We start from the raw sequence: 16,279 nt of genomic DNA on the forward strand, positions 1-16,279 counted from the left end.
TTCTAATATTTAAAAGGAAGCCCATTTTTCCATAAAACTTTCTAATATCAACTAATCACTTCAGTGTCTATAAAACAGAGAAATTTAATAACATTTAATAAATGAGCATTCTTTGAAAATGTTAGTGGGTCTTTTGTTTATTTTGAGCATGCTCTATCATGTGTTGTCAACAACCAAAAACTATAAAGAATGAAATACACAAAGATATATAATGGGAGCTTCTGATATTTTGCTACCAGGCAAAATAATTGAAGAATCAATGTGAGATAAGCTTAATCATTGGGATCAGAAGACATGATGTATTTTCAAGGATTTAATTTTATCAGATCAAGATGTCTTAAAATGTATACAATAACTCGTAAGTCATAAATAAAGGATATGTTTTGCTTTATGTTCACATATCAAAATTTGGCAACTTTCTTTTTTATGGATAATAATAGGATCCTGATATTTCCAAAGAAGCAGCAAAGTTCATTTGAGTCTAGTCAATACAAGGTCAAAGACAAACTGCGTGAAATTATAAATATATTTCCTGTCACTGATTATTTTCACATATTAATTTTATCTACCTTATGTGTGGTTTTGCAATGGTTAAGCATTTTGTCTCCTTTTCTTACTGATTCTGTTTAATAGTCAGTGAATTATATTTCCTCTACTGTTTTTATGTAGATTTTTAATATTTTATTTCTCTCGCTTAGAGAACTGCCTGAAAACAAATTAACTGACAAAAATTGTTTGGAAATTATTCTTCAAATATTATTTTCCATGCATTAGTTCCCAGGGTCATTTAAAATATAAAAACTATTTAAGAAAAAAATTACATTTTCTTAAGTCTCTTTATTTTTAAGATAAAATTTATATTCCATTAACTATGATAATATTACCTATTTAAAAATTTAGCATTTCTATGCATTTTTGTCCTACAATTAAGGAGCTTTTTCGAGTACCATTTTAAGTATAATTTCTTACACTATTTCATTATATTGCTACAATTTAAAACAATTTTTGCTTTCAAGATTGAAGCTATAGAAAGAAGCATGTTCAATCTCAGTGACAAGTTTAGATATAGAAAAATGAACCAAATGCTAAGAAACATACAGAGTTTAAAAGCCCCTCTCCCAGAGTTTACAAAAAAAATTCTGATAAAAGGATGAAAAATTCTTCAAGTTGCATGAAATTTGCAAAATTACCCCTGTGATACAAAAATTATAAATAATTGGAAGCCTGTACCTAGAAGTGTTTACTTTTGATCAAATTGTCATTTTGAGTAATTTGTCATTATGATCAATTTATCAAATCAACTAGTTCTTTTACAATTTTTCACCTATGTTTAAATAAAATGGTTCTACATTTGCTGGTGTCAGCCCTTAACTGCAAAGTCACTAGAAATTAAAATACTGTTCAAGGTAACTATTTATAAAATTCCTTTTTTCCCCCTTATCCACTGAACTCGTGGCACAGCAGTATCTTGGAACATATATCAATATAATTTTTACAATATACACTTTAATCATTTTCAAAAATTTAATTTCTTGTGACTAGGGAAGATAGAAAAAACTAATATTTCCCTGTACTAGCAGAAGAAATAGTTGAATACATGTTTACTGAAATGCTTATTTTAAAATATCTTCTCCTTTCTTTTTTAATATTATACTTTAGAAAAATCCCTAAAACATGAATTAACTTTCTGGTAATTGTTCACCCCATCATATAAAGCATAATTTATTGTGACACATATAAAACCCAGTATCAGGTAGTAATTTTAAAAAGACAATATTTCCAATGGAACAGTCTGCTAAATTTTCTTGCTAAGTTATCTCACTCGGACATACAGAGCCTCAATTTGAGGGAACTTTGCAATTACATAATACTGAGTGAAGACCAACTTATCTTTCTTCTACTGCAGTCTCTCCCCTCCTTCTCTTCCTTTCTCATCCTGCCTTCCCTTTCCATTCCCTCATCCTCCTCACTCTCCTTCTTTATTCTTCTTTCTCCTTTATAATGTGAGTTGTAGTACTTAAATAATAAAAATACATTTAGAAATATTATATACCCTAAAAACATATCTGCACAACAAAGCAAACTCTTAGTATGAAAAGTTTTCACTTCTAAGAGCTCACATTGACACTTTGCCCAAACAGTATGGAATAAAGGAATGTTCTTCAAAATCATTCTGCTATTATCATTTGGTGATGAAGACTATAAGTAGCATCATGAAGCGGTAATATAAACGTTATTAAAATGGATAAATTGAAACCATATTTAGAAGCCAAGAAACAAAATTCAGAAAGGGAGAAAGACTATAAACTATTCTTACAGATGAAGAAAGCAAGACAAAAAACAAAGACAACTACAACTTGTGAATACCAGGTCGTGCTAACTCAGTGCTTGATTCATAGGCTGAGATTCATGGTTTGGTTGAATGGTCAGGGACTTGAACGGGACATGATTGGACAATTGGTGAAAAGGAATATGGAGAAGTATGTTTATAGACCTCTCTCTGAATGGGAAAAAAATGTGAACATGTTTGTATCCCATGTGAATGGTCACCAAAGGTTGACCTCAGCAGAGGAGGATTTTAATAATCAAGTAGATAGGATGACCTCTTTGGTGGATATCAGTCAGCTTCTTTCCCTAGCCACCCCTGTCATTGCCCAAAGGGCTCATGAACAAAGGGCCATAGTGGCAGGGGTGGAGGTTATATGTGGACTCAGCAATATGGACTTCCAAGGCTAATCTCATCAAGGCTAATCTGGCTACAGCTAATGCTGAATGTCCAATCTGTCAGAAACAGAGACCACTACTGAGTTTCTGGCACTGTTCTGAGTACGGAGTATATGGCATTCTTCCCCAGGGTGATCAGCCAGGTACCTGATAGCAGGTTGATTAAATTTGACCAATTCCATCATGGAAGTGGTAGAATTTTGTTCTTACTGGAATAAATACACTCTGGATATGGATTTGGCTTCCCTGCATGCAATGCTGCTGCCAAAACTGTCATCCATGGACCTAGAGAATGCCTTATCCATCATTACGGTATTCTACATAGCATTGTTTCTGATTAAGGAACTCACTTCACAGCAAAAGAATTGCATCGGTGGGCCCATACACATGGAATTCACTAGTCTTACTATGTTCTCCACTATCCTGAAATGACTGGCTTGATAGAGCAGTGGAATAGCCTTTTGAAGATTCAGTTACAATACCAGCTAGGTGGCAATAACTTGCAGGGCTTGAGCAAGCTTCTCAAGAAGGCTGTGTATACTCTGAAACAGCATCCAATATATGGTCCTGTTTCTCCCATAGCCAAGATGCACAGGTCCAGGAATCAAGGAGTGGAAGGATTGTCACCACTCACTATTACTCCTAATTAACAACGAGCAAGATTTTTGCTTCTCATTCCCATCTCCTTATGCTTTGCTGGACTGAGGTCTTAGTTCAAGAGGGAGGGATACTTCCATCTGGAGACAATGATTCCATAGAACTGGAAGTTAAGACTGCCACCCAGCTAATTTGGGGTCCTCATGTCTCTGACTCAACAGGCAAAGAAGGGAGTTTTTATGCTGGTTGAGTGATTAATCCTGTCTACCAAGGGGAAATTGAACTACTACTCCACAATGAAGGTAAGATAATAGTCTGGACTACAGGAGATTCCTTAGAGCGACTTTTAGTATTATCATGCCCTATAATTAAGGTCAGTACAAAACTACATCAACCTAATCTAGGCAAGACTACTAATGTCACAGACCTCTCAAAAATGAAGTTTGGAGTCACCCTGTCAGGTAAAAAACCATGACCAGCTGAGGTGCCTGCTGAAGGTAAAGGGAACACAGAATGGGTAGTGGAATAAAGTAGTCATAAATACCCACTATAATCACATGACCAGTTACAGAAATGAGGACTGTAAGTGTCATGAGTATTTTCTCCTTATTTTCTATGAATATGTGTATGAGCAAATATCTTTGTTTTCTTTCCTCCTTTATTCTCTTATGTAAAATAAGATGTATTGAATTTATATTATAGTATTAAAAGTATTGTTAATTTTATATTATATTATTTGAGGTATGGGATATCAAGGAAAAGAGTAAACATCACTCAAGGACTTTACCTCCTCTTCTGGGGAAGGGGTTTGTTTGTACACAATTGTATCATGTGAGGCAGAGTTATGACTGTGTTATTGTCTTTATTTGGAGATTAATTACGGTTTAAGGAGACGCATATGAGTACCAAGTTTACAAGGAGTGAACTTATGATGGCAACTTTATGTGTCAGCTTGACCAAGACACAGGGTGCCCAGATATTTGGCTAAACAATTTTTTCTGGGTTTGTCTGTGAGGATGTTTCTGGATGAGATTAGCATTTGAATCAGCAGACTGAGTAATGCAAATTGCCCTCTCCAATGTGAATTGGCTTCACCCAATACCTTGAGGATCTGAATGTATCCTATTTGTTCTATTTTTCTGGAGAACTCTGACTAATACATTGGCCTAAATTTATAGTTAAAGCTTTCTAACAGCTCTAAAATAGCATAATTTTGAGATTATATTAATATAACAAAATTTAAATATATTAACAGCTAGATAAAAGGGAGTGACCAAAGTTGAGGAAGGCCAGTGAGGGATGAACTCTGGTTCTTTTGTCAAATTTTTTCTACATTGTAGAATCCACACTCTAACTCTTAGTGTAATATTGATACTTCACATACAATTCTTATATTCTTCCAGTTTTTACTTCTCCAAAATGGAAAGTATAATGTTACATCACATTCTATCTCTAAAGTATCTTTCTAGTGCTTTCTGTTGCTACCAAATATTTGTATATGTTGTCCTTGTCTGCTGTTTCTAACAATTTGAATAATAATTATAGTTTAATCACTTATTATTCAAAGAATGTCAAACCCATTTTCAATTTGAGCAAGTCACTTTCCACTGTGGACTTCAATTTTCTTATCCCTGAAATGGATAAGGTTACCACTGCTGTCTTTGTTTAACCCTCAGTTTGTGCTGATGGGCCTCAAAATGTGCCTCTATTGTCTTCCACCAATATTTCACTGTTACTTTATTCTCAATATTTATTAGCTTTGTGGTGACTGTGGAAAGTGTTCTCATGTTGTGATTCAGCCTCTGTCTTAGGCAGTTACTGTGTTCTTGTAGGGGATTCTTAGAAGTCTTTCTCCTTCCCAGCTTAGTTATGGGCCAAGCACGTATTCCTGCCCTGTCTAGTAGTAGACAGTTTTTTTTCTTCTCCTTTTCCTTAACTGCAATGGATTTTCACCATTGCCTAAAGGCAGCAATGTTTCCTGTCCTCTCCTAGTAGTTTAAGGTTTTTGTTCAATAAGAGAGATTGAAGGAATGGATCTGGGCAGATTCTGTTTCCCAGGCCTTCACAACAAGGGAATCTTTCTCACGTTTCACAGTGCTGTTTTAATAAAGGCTTTGTCTGATTTGTGGAGAGAGGCCTGCAAACTATATGAAAGATCCCCTTGTATCTACAACCCCCAGAGCTTCTACATTTTCTTGTTAGCCCATATTTGTCCTTTATCTGTTCCTTAACAATTTCTGTTCAATTCTTCTTGTCTCCAGAGGCATCTACACCAGATAAGCAAGTATTCATAGTCTCTTTACCCTGTAAGCACTTGTTTTTCCTTAAATTTCAGGTTAGTTTGTTGCTCTGTGACATCAGCTCTCTGATGGGTTTAAAGTTTGTGATTTTACATTCCAGGCAGAAACCAGAAGTCTTTTGCTTTTTAAAGACCCTTTTATACTTGCAATTTGATCAAGCTGTGAACGTGGGCAGGCAAGTTTCGGAGAGCTTCATTTCAGCTTCTCTATTAAGTTCAGAAATGCCTTTTACAAAATTATTTGATTCACTATATCCTATATTATCAGTAATTGAAGAGAGAACACATAGAACCTTAGTGAGATAACCTTAAATTTAAATTGCCAATATTTCTGTTAACAAGCCCCTAATATCATCAGGAAGGTGAAAGTAGTGTGTCTTGAATTTGAAGTTTCCTAAACAGAACTGTCCCTCCAAACTAGGTAACATAGAAGGAAGTCTAAGAAAAGTTATTTTTAAAGACCTTTCAACTCAACAATTTATGGAAAGAATAGGAATTTAGCTCAAAGAAACTGATTACTGTTAACAATTCTATCACATCACAATAAAAAGAGTACCTTCTTTGATACTTTTGCTCTTCTTTCTGCTTCCAAAGTATCATATCCACAGATTTAATATGTATTTTGTTGCAGCATAATATGTGGCATGCTTTATATAATAGTATATATAATTATACTATTATTATATAATTATTATATAATAATTATACTATTATTATATATAATAGTATATATAATTATACATATAATATATAAAACAGGATTATCTCTTCCCAAAATTATAGCTTAGAAGAATGGACTTTCATTCTAATAAGCATTCATGATTCTTCGCATTTACACTATATATATTATAGGCACAAATTACATTTGAATAATTCCTTTCACTGGAAAGCTGGCAGTTCTATGATTTGGTAGTATCAAGGTTAGATATCACACAGTACTTAGCAACATTTTGCTGTTTGTATTACTTCATAACTCCAAGACCATGAAAAACTCCAAAGACTCTTCTAAATACTTTAGCCCATATATTAAATTATGTATTAGAAATTTTACTCTATAATATTTGTATTGAAATTTTAATTTTCAGTGGATAGTCTGCATACTAAATCAATTACTATATTGCCTAAACAGAAAATTCTGTTCCTTAACCAAACCACTGACTACGGTTGCCTTAGTACTGCCCTCAGTTTGACTAAATATAAGACAAATTTCTTCCTGATACTAGTCTCCTGACCTCCCTTTTCTTAGAGCATTTATTGATACTTTGGAAAACTTGTAACTATAAACTTTTTCCCTGTCCTCTTGAGATGTAAGTTTTTAAGAAGTCTTGGGCTTCCCTGGTGGCGCAGTGGTTGAGAGTCCGCCTGCCGATGCAGGGGACGTGGGTTCGTGTCCCGGTCTGGGAAGATCCCACATGCCACGGAGCAGCTGGGCCCGTGAGCCTTGGCCGCTGAGCCTGCGCGTCCGGAGCCTGTGCTCCGCAACGGGAGAGGCCACAACAGTGAGAGGCCCGCGTACCGCAAAAAAAAAAAAAGAAGTCTCTTGTTAGTTTTACATCCCAGCACTGTCTTTCTCAAGGACCCAGAAGCCATTCCTTTGAAATATAATCATCAAGAATGGTAGTGCCCCCTCTGTCCCAGTTTCTGTGGGAAAGTAGGAGCTTAACTTCAGTGGACACCTTGCTCCAAATTGTAAACTTACCTGCTGTCATGAAGGTAATAGAAATTTTGTTTTTCCTTTGGAAAAAGTCAGTCAGCAAGCACTGGTCTGAGGTCTCCTCCTCCCTCCAGCCCCCAAAAAACTACTGTCTTTTGTTTCAGTGGAGTAGAGCTCAGGCTGAGTTCTGACATCTCTCCTCTGTTTCAATAGCCTTGAATAACGTTTTTCATGTCTGTTTATCTCTGTCTAATGCAATTTTGCTTTGACATCCCAAAATAAATAATTACTTTATAAATAATCCCAGCCTTACTAAGTCAATAATATTAATATAAAAAATCCAGTTCCTGAATCTAGCAACCCAGCAGGTAGTATTTTATATCTTTTGCAATATTTACAGCATTTTATTTTCCAGTGACTAAATTATTTGAATATATATTTGAATCTATATATTTATATACCTTTATATAATTATATGTAATATAATTATATATTTATGTATTCATAATTATATAATAAATATCATATATAATTACATATATTTATGCATTCAAATTCTACCCAAAATTTGAGTTAGCATTCCCTGATAAAAGTCAACATATTTCCATGCCCATTTAACTTTTGACTTACGTGAGGCAGACATTTTTGTCAATTGTCTTGTATCTTTATATCTCTTTGGGTCTTCACAAAATGTTCTTTAGCTTTCTGCTGTCTGTCACTAGGAACAGGGTAAATATCACCAATTAATTTCTTACTAGGTATTCCCCCAAGATAACAAGTTTTATTCACTATCAACCTGACTAGATTTGGAGTAGTAAGTTAATGTTGAAATTGCCATATCCATGGTCTGTGCTTAATGGTCTTTGACGTTTTGAATAAAACACTTCATACAATAATTTCATGATCTACATAACTTTTCACTGAGATCAATAGGGTACCCCAAACTATAAAATAAGTCTGTGAAGAGAGATCCAGAAATGTGACAGAAATAAACAAACATGGAAAAGAAAAATATACTACCTTACAGGTAACTTGGTTCAAATATAATCACTTGGAATCATGAATGGTAAGGAGAAGGACCTTCATTATCTCTGCTTTTGATTGCCACTCCAAATTGCTACAATTGGATTTGTTGTTGTTGTTCAGATATAAAATTTTTAAATATACTATGAGGATCATTAATGTGTAGTGAAAGTAAAAGAGAGAGAGAGAGGAAGGAAGGAAGGAAGGAAGGAAGGGAGGGAGGGAGGAAGGAAGAAAGGAAGGAAGAGAGAGAGGGAGGAAAGGAAGGAAGAATGAAGAAAAGAAGAAAGGGAAGGAAGAAAAAAAAAAAAGATGATTTAGCTAGTTACCTATTTATCTGTGCCTGCCCTCCACCAGAAAGAAAACATGCTTTCTGTGTACTTATGTTACAATTTCTTAACTCTAGGGTTATAGTATTGTTAATGAACATTGAAGGTATAATAAATATTAAACAGGTGATTCACTCACGACATAATTTTCTACACAGTGGGCAGCTTCATTTTTCCTTTGATTATCATTTATTAACACACAAACTGCTGATTTACTTTTTTGTATTACATGTTAAGTTAACCAATGTGTCTTCTACCAATTTATTTTGCCTATGTACCACAACACTATCTTTTCTCACAAACACTTATTTTTACATGATGACTTGATCTAGATCTCATGATTTAAACACTGGAAGTAGCAACAGGAGAGAAAGTGTCTTAAAGAACAGATAATTAGGGAAGGGACTTCAAGAGTTATCATATGCTACACTCTTAAGAGTCATGTTACTAACCCCCACTTAGAGCAGAGGGCAGAATAAAACTCATTAAGCTCTCACATCATACCATGAAGTGAGCACCACTTTTACCCACTTACATTAAGCTTTTATTTTTTCTTTTATTTACAACAAAATAATTCTGTTTTATGAGAAGTTTTTTAATTGATGAAAAACTATTTATGTTTCAGGTTGTCACAATGGTAAACATAAAATTATTTTAGCTGATCAATTTTTAGGAGTCAAAAACTTATTTTGGAATTGAAATAGAGAATTGATAGTTTTATGTGCAGTCATGAAGAAAATTTTCCATCAACAAACATAGATACATTTGAAACAATCTCAAAATCTATAAAAGTTGTTTAAAGCAACCAATAAGCAGCTTTTCAAAGGAAAGGTCATAGCACACTTTTCTAACTGCATTGAAATAATATGTCATAAATATTTATTGATGTTTTAAGAACTGTCACATTTACTACTGCTAGATTTTAAACCAGTCAGCACATGCCCATTATTAGACTCAGCTGGGAGTCTCAAAGGACACAACCCTAGAACTGTTTATAATAGAATTGCAAGAGCTGAAACAACAAACTAAAAAACAAAGTTGATCAGCAAAAATTCTTTGAAGGAAACTCTTTGCACACTATGTTATAAAATAAAGCTTCCAAAAAGACCTTGATTATTCTTTAATAACATCAGCAATCTAGCCACCCCATGTCTAAATGGAGGGAAAGCCTTGGACTGCCCCAGGCAAGTCATGTATTGATCTCTGCATCAGGTCCTTAACAGATCGTTGTGGGCTATTGTACAACACACCAGAATCAATGCCATTTGGCTCTATCACTTTCCAGACTATGAACACGTATGTCTTTTGCAACTGATGTTGCTAATCTGGAATATTTTTCAATTATCAATGGAATGCAGTCCTATTAAATACTTACTATACAATTCCCAAAATAGGGTGGTTGAACACACTAAACTAAACCAAACAAATAACAAAAACTGGTCTGCTGGCACCAATGTATTCCTATTACATATTTGTTTATTCAGAAATAATTTAAAAAATCATTCTCAGTTCCTTAAAGAATTCTATCCACAGAATTCTACAATAAAGACTCATGAATTTTCTGGGCAATGACAGCTGGCAGTGTTCCAGACAAAACCATACTTAATACACAATCCATATGGCACTAGCCTGGAAGCAGAGCTTCAGAGAGAATGAGAATGTAGCCCAGCTGCTCTTCCACAGAGCACTCAAGGAATCATGTGCAAACTCCGCTGCTCTACCTGTGCTTGAGGGACAGTTTTACTCAGCTTCATATCTATTACCTGAATGGAATTCCTTTCTTTTTATCTTTCTTTTATTGGTGATTCTCTGTTCATGGCGTGTGAACCTGTAACCTCAGCTCTTAATCTGCTAAATTTAGAATCTTATATGATTTCTTTGTATAGCAACACTAGGGAGAAAAATATTGGAAGAATGGGATGCTTGAGTCCTGTTTTATTGCTTCCATCTTCTGAAACCCCAGACTTTATTGATATATATATTTATTTATTTATTTATATATTTATTTATATATATTTTTATATATATATATATATAAAATCATAGAAAGGTTGTATATTTTGGAAACTTAGACCTGAAGGTGATATATGGCAATAACCACTGAAATTCAACACAAGGAGTCACACCATATGAGATTTTGCCAATTACCAATTGAAAAATTTTAACATATAAACTATTCCACTGTAATTATTATGGGTAATATATTTTGATTTATAATAACTCAAATTTATTGAGTATTTATATAACACGTACTTTCTAAATTCCTTATAATGGATTATCTCATTCAATTTTGTTCAAATAATTTGAGGCTAGCATGGTTATACCCAATCTATGGGTAATGAAATTGAAGCACTAGCAATTATGTAATCTTCCCATATTCATCCAAAAAATAAGTAGTGAACTACAAATACAATAATACTATGCATAGTCTTTCTGAAAATGAATTAAATAGGCAGGAATGCTATCTTCTAGGTTTAAAATATCCATCTCAAAATTATCCATATTCATTTGAATTTATAGACCAGACAATTATTATCTGAGATTGAAAGAGACTCTACAAAGCATATAGTTTACTAGTATGCTATTTATTTCTACTAACAAATCAACTTCATACACTCTTAGTCAACATATCTCCATTTATCTTAAATATTACAAGAGGATTTCATTTTAGTTTGTAACTACTTGATCTTTACTTCTTTTCACTGAGATTTGTTTGAGACAGAACATTTCAGCCTCTGCTTTGCAGCACCTACTTTTGAAATCACTAGATTCCCATGATGACAGATGACACTATGTACCCAAGAAGAAAATGTCAAGATATTCTTTATTGTTAAAAGTGTCTGACACTGTTGAGATTGAACCTGGAAGCTTGACTTAAAATAAATATGCTCTCTAAAATATCCTTATCATAGTCTTTGTATTATGACCACACTAAGGGCTTGCTGCACTTTCCCTCTTCTTCGAGTCTCTTCAGTTAACTGAAGAAGTCACAGCTGCCATAGACACTGCATATGAAGACCCCAGGACAGGGAGTGGGGGAAACTTATGCCATTTATCTGCATAAGGAGAAAAGTTGGAGCAGCAATAAATAATCCTGCAGAAAGTAAGGTTGCATGTATGGAATGATGGACAGTGTTAAAAAGAAAATTAAATTAGTGTTCAAAAGTTTTTCTTAGACTAATAAGAAAAGTCCCACCATAGGTTAAAGAGAGAAATTTTTTTCTACCTAAGGTTTTACGTTAGAGAGCTATATATGAACACACACACACACACACACACACAACACGTACACACACACATAGAATTCCTCCTTGTCCTGTAGAGAAAATATAAACCACATTTCTAAATACAAAAATAAAGTGTCTAAAAGAAGTACTATGATTGAAAAAGTCTAAGATGGCTAATTTTCTGTCCAGTAGAAAAAAAATGATTATGTTAAGGTTTTTTGTTGTGGTTCTGTTAATGTCACCTTTATTGGGGGAAATTGACATCTTTACTATGTTGTATCTTCTGGTCCAAGAACGTGGTATGTTTTTCCACTTATTTAAATTTTATTTGATTTCTTTCATTGAGTTTTATAGTTTTCTGCATTATACATCTTTTTGGGATTTTTGGTTTTGGTTTGGTTTGCTTTGGTTCTATTGTAAATGGTATGATGTTTTTAATTTTAAATTTAAAATTGTTGATTGCTGGTATATAGGAAAGCAATAGACACAGGCACAATGCCCCTGTATCCTGTCACCTTTCTGTAATCACTTATTAGTTACTAAAAAAAATTTTTTTGATTGCTCTTGTTGATTCTTTGGAATTTTACACATAGATAATCATGCCACCTGAGAACAAAGACAATTTTATTTCTTCCTTCTTGAAGTATATACTTTGTATTTCCTTTTATTGTCTTATGTTTCTGTTTTCAGAAGGATTGTTTTTTCAGTTTTTCAGTGAAGTGAAAAACCAAACCATTTAGAGGAACTCGTGATAACACACTTCATTGCATACCATTATGGGCTGGTGAGGAACAAGTGGATGGGGGTGAAAAAAAATGGGAGGATGGGGAATATAAGATTCTACTTTATTACCAAAAGGAATTTCTTATTGACCATAATTAGGTCATATTTACATTTTTTTATGTGCACATATATGTTTTACCACACTTTTTTTGTTATGAAAGGACCCACAAAATGCCAGGAAAAGAACCTATTGAATATATTCTTAGTGTTCAGAAATCCCAATAAATAAATGTTCGTGGCTGACATTTTATTGGAAACAGCACAAAATTCTTAATAAACTTTCTAAGCATGCTCCAGAAAGATAGACTTCTACACATACTGACATATTTATTTGTGGTATTCCAACATCCAGTCATTTGGGATATGAGTAAATTACACAATAGCAGGATAAATTTTAGATGCTGGCAGTAATATGTTACACTATCTGAGTATGCCAACTTACCATTGAACATGGATATTAAGAGTATCTTGTTTATTCTTGGTGATTTCCTAAGAAACATAAATGTTTTGTTGTGATTGAAATTAATCTGTCATTTGACAAGTATCAATGAAATGTGAATATTTGTTTTGAACAAGACCTGAAAGGAAATTCAATTTGAAGATTATACATTTATTTTGTTAGAAGAAATTGTGCTAGTTAATAATGCCAACTATTTAAGCAGGTATATATTCAAATTGTTCAAGTAGCTGCACTAATTAATTTCGAATGGAATTTTATTTTGAAAATACTACTTCTAAAGTATTTTAAAAATTTAATCCAAATAATAGGCTCTTCTATAAATTATCTATTTCATTGCTTAAAGGTCTGAGGTAGAAAACAAAATGAACACTATATAACCCATTATATATATTTTATGGCATGTATTTCTATGTTAAAAAGGTTTTTATTCTATGTTAGCATGAACATTGGACCATTGTTTATCATTTGGCATCTTTAGGATTCCATTGCAGAAAAAGGTTTTCTTGATATTTTAAACAGAAAATTATTTAAGTTTGGGAATTAATTGCTGAAGAGAGAAGTTAGCTCTAAGTGAGATCTCCAAGAATGACTCCAAGATGTCATGACAGTGCCTGATGGAGGAGCTGCTGCTTCTGACTCTGCTATGGGGGAGGGGACTAAAGAGACTTACAAGGCTCTCATTACAACTGCCTCTTGGCCTGTCCCCCTCCTGCTAGCGTCTAGCCCCTGGAATGTTGTTCCCTAAGATCCTAGGTCTCCACCAGTGTATTTGTGGACAGAAAACAGCTAAGGAGAAGGCTACTAGACCATCAAAATCTCACATGAGTGCCTCTCATTGGTTTAAAGCAATTTGCCAATAAGAACTCTGAGATATGTGATTTTTAATATTATAGCCTCTTCAGAACAAGTAGGCACACTGGGAGAAACAATGGAAAATGAGAGCACTAATCCCACTGTTTACATAATTGAAAATTACTTTTTAAAATTTCAAATGCATTTCTTGGTCTTTTTAATAATAAAAGAACAAATTGAAAATACAAGTAGGCTAATATCTTGATGAGTAATAGGATGTTCCTTATGCATTTTATGCATGGAATCAGATAAATAATGGTACTTAACTTGAAATACAATTTCTGGTTTTATATTATGAAATCACAACTAATCCTTATTTGCAATCCTAAAACTTCTAATATATTATCCTCAATTTTGTTTAAATGGTAAGTTTAATCCTAAACTAGTCATCGAAAAAGTGTAAAGGTGAATTGCACTCTCCACGTTTATTTTATTAAACTATAATCACATATAAAGTAAGAGTCTTTCCAGTATCTGTGGAGTTTTGAAAATAGCAGAAAATGGAAGGAGTCTGAGGGAAGGAAAAAGTAGAAGAAAGAAACACAGTTCTGGAAATGGTTTTCAGCCTGCAGTGACGCAGGCCACAGGGGTCTGTGAGCTAATATCATATTGTTTCACCTTTGCTAGCAGTTTACATGTTCATGACTTTTGTAGTTCTCAGGATGTAGTGAGGTGGGTTAGGATATCACAAGGCAGAATATCATGAGATAGATCATAAACACTGGGGTCAGAATGGTCAGGTTTGCATCTTGGATTTGACTACTTACTGGCTGTGGTTTCTTGGGCAAATTGCTTATAATCTTCTGTGCTTCAGTTTCTTTATCTGTAAAATAAGACAGCTAATAGAACCTAAAACAGGATTGTTGTGAGTGTTAAATGTTGCAATCCATATAAAATTCTTATAATAGTGAGTATTCAATAAATCATTTAAATTTATCATGTAAATAGCGATGCTAAAGCATTCAGCAGAGTAATAGTGATTCAATATATTTGTCTTCATTTCTGGTTAAGAATGATAAAAATAATTCTGTGATAGACCTCGAGTAGATACAAAACAGATGGTCATATATTTGTTTATTTTGTAAGCAATTGGATTCAGAAAAATTACAAAAATTACATCAGATAACAAGCACATATTCACACCCATATGTGTGTGTGTGTGTGTGTGTGTGTGTATCATAAAATAGATGGTAAAATAAATTATTATAAGTGATTAAACAAATTATTTGACACTAGTTTGGATTGAATGTTTGTGTCCCTGCAAAATTCACATGTAGAAACTCTAATCCCCAAGGTGATATTTGGAGGTGGAGACTTTGGAAGGTAATTAGGATTAGATTAGGTCATGAAGGTGGAACCCCCATGATGGGATTCATGCCCTCATAAAAAGAGGAAGAGGCACAAGAATCCTCCCTCTTTTTGAAAGGTTGAGTGAGGACAGAATCAGGAATAGGGCTCTCACTGGAAGCTGACCATGCTGGCACCCTGATCTAGCACTCCCAGTCTCCAAAACTGTGAGAAATAAATTTCTGCTGTTCAGACCATGTAGTCTGTGGTAATTCGTTATAGAAGCTGAAGCTAAGACAAATCCTAAATTAATCTTAGTAATTATAATTATAGTCAAGAGAAACAGTTGAGTGATTAGTCATGAATATCTACAAAGGTGGTAGGTTAATTTAGGTATTAATTTTCATGAGATACATTGAGGGTTAAAATCGACATTTTTCTAAAGGATATATGTAGTTTTCCTTAGGTTTAAAAATGGAAATTTATAAAACTGTAGTAATTCCATAACATTGATATGTATAAAAGTTGAATTCCACATTGCTTTTGTTATATAAATTATAAAATAGTGAGAACACAGTGAGAAAGCTTTCATGCAATCAAAAATCTGTATATACATATATTCAAACGACAACATAAATAAAGATACTACATTCTTTTAACACTGGTGAAAGAAGATTAAATTTTTAAAAAGCTTAAATGAATTAAGAAATTTTTAAGACATTGCTCGTAAATATGTATGTGACAGATTCTTGAAATTCTAGTGGGAATCAAAATTTAATTCCAAAGTCAGAACTTTGTCCATTCTTTTATTTTAAAAAAATCTAGACATCAGATTTCATAATAAGTAAAGGATTAATACCTTTAAGAAATACATCTAATAGGTATCATTATTCTTCTGTATTTTCCCAATTTTTGTAATTGATTCATCTCTCTCTTTAAAATCTATCACTATAGAATGTTGTTATTATCTTGAATTTGCACATATATATGTTTCTTGATCTTTTTTATAACTGAATTTTGATGTAATTCTGTTAAGGTTTTGAA

The 16,279-nt window shown here is 33.4% G+C and overlaps 1 pseudogene; it reads left to right on the forward strand.

Moving 5' to 3' along the window:
- Positions 1-3,907, forward strand: part of LOC114902456 — a 30,535-nt pseudogene extending 26,628 nt beyond the window's left edge.
- The last annotated feature ends 12,372 nt before the right edge of the window (positions 3,908-16,279 follow it).

The sequence above is a fragment of the Monodon monoceros genome, unplaced genomic scaffold, assembly GCF_005190385.1.
Source record: "Monodon monoceros isolate NGI ecotype Baffin Bay Population unplaced genomic scaffold, NGI_Narwhal_1 Super_Scaffold_20, whole genome shotgun sequence".
In the NCBI taxonomy this organism is placed as follows: domain Eukaryota; kingdom Metazoa; phylum Chordata; class Mammalia; order Artiodactyla; family Monodontidae; genus Monodon; species Monodon monoceros.